Consider the following 6835-nt stretch of genomic DNA (forward strand, 5'->3'; position numbering starts at 1 on the left):
ATGCCCTGTATTGCCATCCTTTTTATTGGGTATATCATTTCCACTCTCTCTTTGCAACAATACCACCATCTCCTGGGCTGCTCATGATTTCCATAGCTATTTGCACAGAACATTTCAGGAAGTTGTTGCATTTCATGCAGAACAGTGAAGGGAAATAACTAGATTATAAGCTCCTTGAAGGCAGGCTTCTCAAATACAATGACAATCTTATAAAATCAAAAAACAGACCACAGGGTCTGACAAAGGGTGCCTTTCTGCTGTATGAATGTGTTCATATAAAACCAGTGGGGACTATTTGAAATTGGTACCACTTAACCAATGTTAAGACACACAATCCCTGTTTTTTCACATTGTCTCTGATATTGATCCCAGTAATACTCATGAAGATGCTTAGCAAATGTCTGTCAAAGTGAACAGAAATCATCAATGAGGAATCATGTGAGATGTCCACAAAAGACTATCCTTATCCACTAGCCAATGTTGTGTGTGTGTGTGTGTGTGTGTGTGTGTGTTTTCATCTATTTCTTAGGACAATAAGAACTGAAAATGTTACCTTTGCTCCCTTGACCATACAGATGTAGATACACCACCAGGGTTCAATCAGATCTCAATCCTTAACAAATGGTGAATTAAAAAAATTTTTTTTTTAATTTTGCCTCCTTTTGTTAAGCTCAAACCAAAGACTAATGGCTAAATAAATTGTGTTTTTATAGACATATCTGGGATTTTTAGCAATTGACAGTGTCCCAAATAAACAGATATAGGGAGGATCTATGAAAGCAGGTACTAACAATCTCAAGGTCATTGATGAGGTACTGTCCGCTGGGAAATCAAGAAGGTAGGGAGCAGCCTGGCTGGTGTTGCTCAGTGGTTAACCGTCAACCTATAAACAAGGTTCAATTCCTAGTCAGAGCACATGCCAGTGATTCTCTCTCATCACTGATGTTTCTACCTCTCTCTCCCTCTCCCTTCCTCTCTAAAATCAATAAAAATATATTTTTTTTAAAAAAGAAGACAGGGAGCAAAGCAGAGTTTTGCTCTGATATCAGTTAACTTAGTCTTTAGGAATTCCAAAATTTTTCTGATTTGAAGTCCTATCCCTGGACTGAGTTTCTTTAGAGGAGAAAGTTTGCAAACACCAGGGCCCTCTTTGTCTTTGCTGCTTTGGAAAAGTACAAATTCTTTCCTGCAAAGTGAAGTTAAGACATTAGAAATTGGAGCTGCAGATCCCACCCATGGTGGCTGGGACTTGAGGCCCCTTCAGTGCCGTAGTCCTCCCTCAACCCCCCAACCTACACACACAGACATACACTCACCCTCCCTCTCAGAAATTTCTTTGTTACTTATTTTAAAAAGTTAACTTCACACATCAAAATCATTCTTGCATATTTAACCAGAATGTAAAGCTACATTGACAGCTTCTGGTTTAACAGTTTAAATGTCAAATTCTGTTACCCCATCTGAGATAAGGATTGTTCTTTTGCTTTTATTAAGTTATTTTCCTTTCATTAGTGTAGTATTAGTTATTCATTAGTGTGTACAAACTGAGCACCACCCTGCCCTCCACCCTTGGCGTTAGCTGCATGCAGTATTGGGCAGTAGGCCACCCCCGTGAATCACCCATCACTTGTCTTGAGCCTCTGGACAATTGATGTCAACCCACCAATCTTCCTGCTTCAAGTGACAATGATCCAGACCTCGTTATCAGGGAGCTGCTGTTCGGAGAATGAAAGAAGGGAGGCAAGTAGAGCAGGCCTGGCTCCCACGAAAGGTGGCTTCCCGGGAGTATGCTGACTTTTCTGGAAGATCAGAGTGGGCAAGATCCAAGTTGGGAAAACCATACACATATTTTGTTTATAATTTGTAGGTTTTCATATCTTTGCTTTGTTACATGTAGAAATGGATTCAACCTGAGCAGCTTGAAACAATAAAATGAATAACGGCGGAAGGGGAATGCTACTAACTTGAACAGAATATATTAGGGTGCGCGCGCGCACACACACACACACACACACACACACAGCCTCAAAACTATTGCCTATATCAAGACGTGAAAATTTATAAAAGAGAGGCAGACATAAAAGAAGAAATTGTTTATTTGTTTGTTTGCCTTTATAAAACCCATTTGGGAGAAACATCCGTATATATGCATCAGTTATCTGGCTTGTCCCAGTTATACTGATGTTAGAGATGTCCTTTGTTAGAAATTAATGTGTGTAATAAAGTTTTACATTTTTTATATGTTTTGAAGTATCTGAGCAATATTTCTTTTCGCTGCATAATTACTTTTTTGTATACAAGAAAAACGAGGTGCTTAGCCCCAAGTAAATAACCTCAAAACAAACCAAGAATAATAGTCACATTCTTTTCATCTTCTAGGCTATATACAATAAATATTGCCGGAAACTTTGCAAGTTACGTTATTGTGACTTTTTGCAGAAAAAAAAGAAGAAACTTTTATTGGATCCGAACTAAATTCAGACAAAAATATGCCCCATCCCACATTGAGATTTTGCTCCACATTTATTGAGAGTATAGACTCATTAAAGATACCAGCTTTTTTCCTAGTTCATAGTAATTTCCCAAGTGTTTTCCCTTTATAGTCCAAAGGCATCATTTACTTAGAATAAACAAGGCTATATTTAATGCATTTTAAGTAGTTTATTTTTCTGAATAGGCGCTTTATAAGTTAAATTGATTACAGTTCCTCTTCATTGCATAAACGGTGTCTTTAAGGCTAAGCATTCAAAGGCTTCTAAATAATGGGACTATTTTTTCAAAAAAAAAATTTTATTGTTGCTACTTTTTTAAAAAAAAATAAAGGAAAGTAGCTATGTCATTCACACCTTGAAAAACCAATCTGGGTCTTTAAAAATATTTATGTGGAGGCTGTACAATTTCAAATTGGGAAGGGGGTGAGACAGTGCTGCAAATTCTAACAGGGTCATTAAGAGACCCCTAACCCTTTCTGGTAGCTGGCTCCACTATAATTAGCAGTCTGTCTGTTGCTTTCTTTTCCCTCCCCAGTAGCGCTTATTATAATCTTGTTTTTTTAAAACATATTGAATTTGGTAAAGAAGTTCTAAGTTATGCCAAGTTTGAGTAAACTAGAAAAGTACTAATATTTTAAGTTGCTCATGATGGACTCTCTATGTAAAGTACTCATTCCATATTTCCCTCATATTGAGTATTTATGACTGTGACTCGGGGTTGTTTTTTTCCTAAAGAATAGTTAGGGAAATAGAACCATGGTGTGTTTTTTTCTTTCTCTCTTTCTAGGTTCTAGATAAAAAAGTGTGTGCATATGGGTATGCCAGTGTGTATGAACATTTAGATCAAGAAAGCAGAGACCATACACCCATAAATTAAAATGGGTTGTCTCTGTAAATTATAATTCTCCATGATTTTATTATTTTTATACATTCTTGTGAATTATATTTTTATATGATAAACTATTATAATATTTATAACAAGCAAATTTATTTCTTTAATATTGGCTCTAAATTTCAAATAAAATTTTTGAAATGAGTTAAAGGGAGTTTTTAAATCTCTTCACAAAATAGAAAATATTACCTGTCTTTTAGAAGTTGTATCTGCATTGGGTACAGGGGGAACAAATTGGGTAATTTGGGAAGAGTAAAAAAATAAAGATAACAGTTGAGTAGGGATCTGTACTAGGCAGTAATCTATCTGACTTAGAAAAGTTGTAAAAGAGAGAGCCAATAAAAATAACCAGAAAAAGATTACTCTTAACATATTGAGAGAAAGGGGGCTAGTGTGAGGAATGGTGGCAAGGATATTTTATTAGTTCAGGAGATTTGCTTGTTTGCTCATTTATTCCTTTCTTTGAAGACCTAGCTGTAGAGAAAGTACAACACCAGCGACCAACACTGAGGGAATTATAGAGACAAAAGAGAAAGATAAATTCAAATTTCCAAGTTTCTAGAAGAAGGGTCATTTTCTGCAATGATGGGCAAAAGCCTTAACAGTAACCCTTATTCCTAAAGAATGTAGTCCATGTGACTGTGCTTTGGATGATAGCCTGAGAGAGAGGCTGACTCAATCTCTTTCCTTTGTTGGTCAATATTTGCCATTGACACAAAAACTCCTGCCCAATCTGGTGGGTTATAGGTGGTCAATAGGCCATGTTTGGCTCCATCTACCTTTGTTAAAACTCATCACTGGGGATGGGAATCCTGGTTATTGTATTCTGAATTTGCTAGAGATTGGTTTCAAAGTATTCCGTAGCTTCCGGCTAAAACTCATCACTGGGGATGGGAATCCTGGTTATTGTATTCTGGATTTGCTAGAGATTGGTTTCAAAGTATTCCGTAGCTTCCGGTTAACACTAAAGTAAATCCCAGGTTTCCCACTTACTCCTCGCCTTCATAGCTCTCCTCACTCTCCAACACAAACCCCTCTGCATTTGGACCACCCTGCTCTGCATTCAGCACCATCTTCTCACCACCTAATTTCTTTCTTTTTTTTTCAATTTTGCCTATCTTGCCAGACACACTTTTTCTAGATTCATCTGAAAAGTTGGAAAAGAGAGAGCCATTATGGAGTTCAAAGTTTACATTAAAGGCCCCCAAAATGCCATGCTACACGAATAACCCCTTCCCCAAACCTTTGCAGACCTGTGGGTTTAATAACTCAGTATATTAGCTTCACAGTATCGAGGCTTTTATTGCAAACTTCTCATCTCTCTCTCTCTGGATCTGGATCCAGTGTCTTGGAAGATGAACATCACTAGGACAGAGAACACAGAGTATGGATGCTCTTCACAGACACATTATATTAATTACTTGTGGGTTTTCCTGCTTCCCTCTCATCCTCATCTCCTGCAGCCATGTGGGAGAACTGGAACATTGTTCTAGAATTGAGTCTTACTCATTCAGACTACTATTCATGCAAGCCTAAACTTTGGAGGGGAATTAGGCTCAGACTTTCTGCAAAAAGATGCTCCTTCTATCCTCATCCCACCTCCTGGACCCTCCCCCATGTCCCTGTAGCCTGTTCTATTTGAGACTTGAATCCGTTTAGATGGTTTCCCTTACGCAACCTACAGCAATTAAAAAATAAGTAACAGCCCTAGCCTGTGTGGCTTGGTTGGTTGGGCATTGTCTGGTGTACCAGAAGGTTGCCAGTTCGATTCCTGGTCAGGGCACATGCCTGGGTTGTGGGCTCAATCCCCGGTAGTGGGTGTGCAGGAGAGCACATCTATGTTGTGCTCCTACATCGATAGTTCTCTCTCTCTCTCACCCTCTCCCTTCCTCTCTCTCTAAAAATCAATAAACTATCCTAAAAAAACTATTACACCAACACTGCCATTCCTCCTCATAATGTAGGCACTCTCCTACTTTCCTTTAGTAAGAAAACAAGTTTCACACTTTGTGTTTGTTTATTGGTTGGAATCCAGAGAGAGAGCTGTATGAAGGAGGACAGAGTCTAAAGGATGACTTGTCTGTTTACAGATGAGTAATTAGACTTGCTGCACTGGTGCTGTGGGATGGTGACTTGCAGGTCTGATATTTATTTACACAATTCACTGAATGTAACAGATTTTGAAATATAGCTTATAAATATTTAGAAAATATTGTTTCTAAGTATCTGCAGTTTCTTTACAGTGTGTCAGGCTATTTATTTTGAAACAGCATCTCTTTTTACTGAGAAGAAAGGTAGGGAGCTGGGCAGAGACTCATCAGCATGGAACATAATTAATATTGTGGGGGAGGAAGGAGAGGAGGTGGCTGTTAGATGGCTGACAATCAGTCCTCCCTCACAGGGAAGGCTTCTTGAATATGCAGATGAGGATGGTGCCCTTAGGTGTGCATTTGAACTTTCTACATTAGGCTGCCTCGGTTGTATCATGCTTTAATCACTAGTGGAAGAGGCACTCAAGACCAAAACAGTGAAGACTTGGTGATAGATTACAAAACTTTTTCTACAAATTTTTTCCTTGCCTAGATCCATGTTCTTAGAAGCAGGCTTTGCAACACCATCATTTTAGAGGTGGAATCTATTTCTCCATCTCTAGAGCCTGGGCTGCCATGATCAAATGTTTTGGTCAATACACTGCAACAGACATTCATTGTACTGGTTTTGACCATAGACTTCAAAGGGCTTTCCACCTTCTGCTCTCTCTTGAAACCATGCGCATCGGCATTGCCAATAGCCCGCTGTCCTGCTGGATGATGAGACATGATGATGATGCCTGCTTAGTCACTCCCATCGCCGCAGGTGACAGACATCAACCCCCAGAAGCAGAGCCGCCTCGCTGACTCAAAGCTGACCACAGATGCATGAGTGAGCTCAGCCAAGCCCAACAAACCCACCAGCTGAAAGCCCAGCACAAATTGCAAACCCACAAAATTATAAGCTAAATAAACAATTGTTGTTTTGAGCCACTAAGTTGGAGGTGGTTATTTCAGCAGCAAAAGCTAACTGACATAGAGTTATGATAACACAGAGGGTCGTAACAAATGACCAGTGTCTTGGTCATGTGACCACACGGTAATCTTATTTCTATATGAAATAAGCATGTTATTTATACAAACTAATTTATTGAGCACCTAATCTAATTCAGGTACTGTCTGTTCAAGGTGCTGTGAGTATGACAATAAATAAGCCAGACTAAGTTCCTGCCCTTCTTTCTCTGAGGAGCTGTTAAGGAGCAAAAGTAATCAGAGTTGCTGCTAAAATGCCTTTAGCCCCCTAGCCATGTACACACATACACACGCATACCCACTGGCTCAGCTTTCCTTGGAAAGCATGGAGCCATAGGTAACAAACCATTTGCCCTAGGCAATCTAAGCGTATACTGTTGTCTTGGTGT

This window comes from Myotis davidii, unplaced genomic scaffold (assembly GCF_000327345.1).
Source record: "Myotis davidii unplaced genomic scaffold, ASM32734v1 scaffold6, whole genome shotgun sequence".
Classification (NCBI taxonomy): domain Eukaryota; kingdom Metazoa; phylum Chordata; class Mammalia; order Chiroptera; family Vespertilionidae; genus Myotis; species Myotis davidii.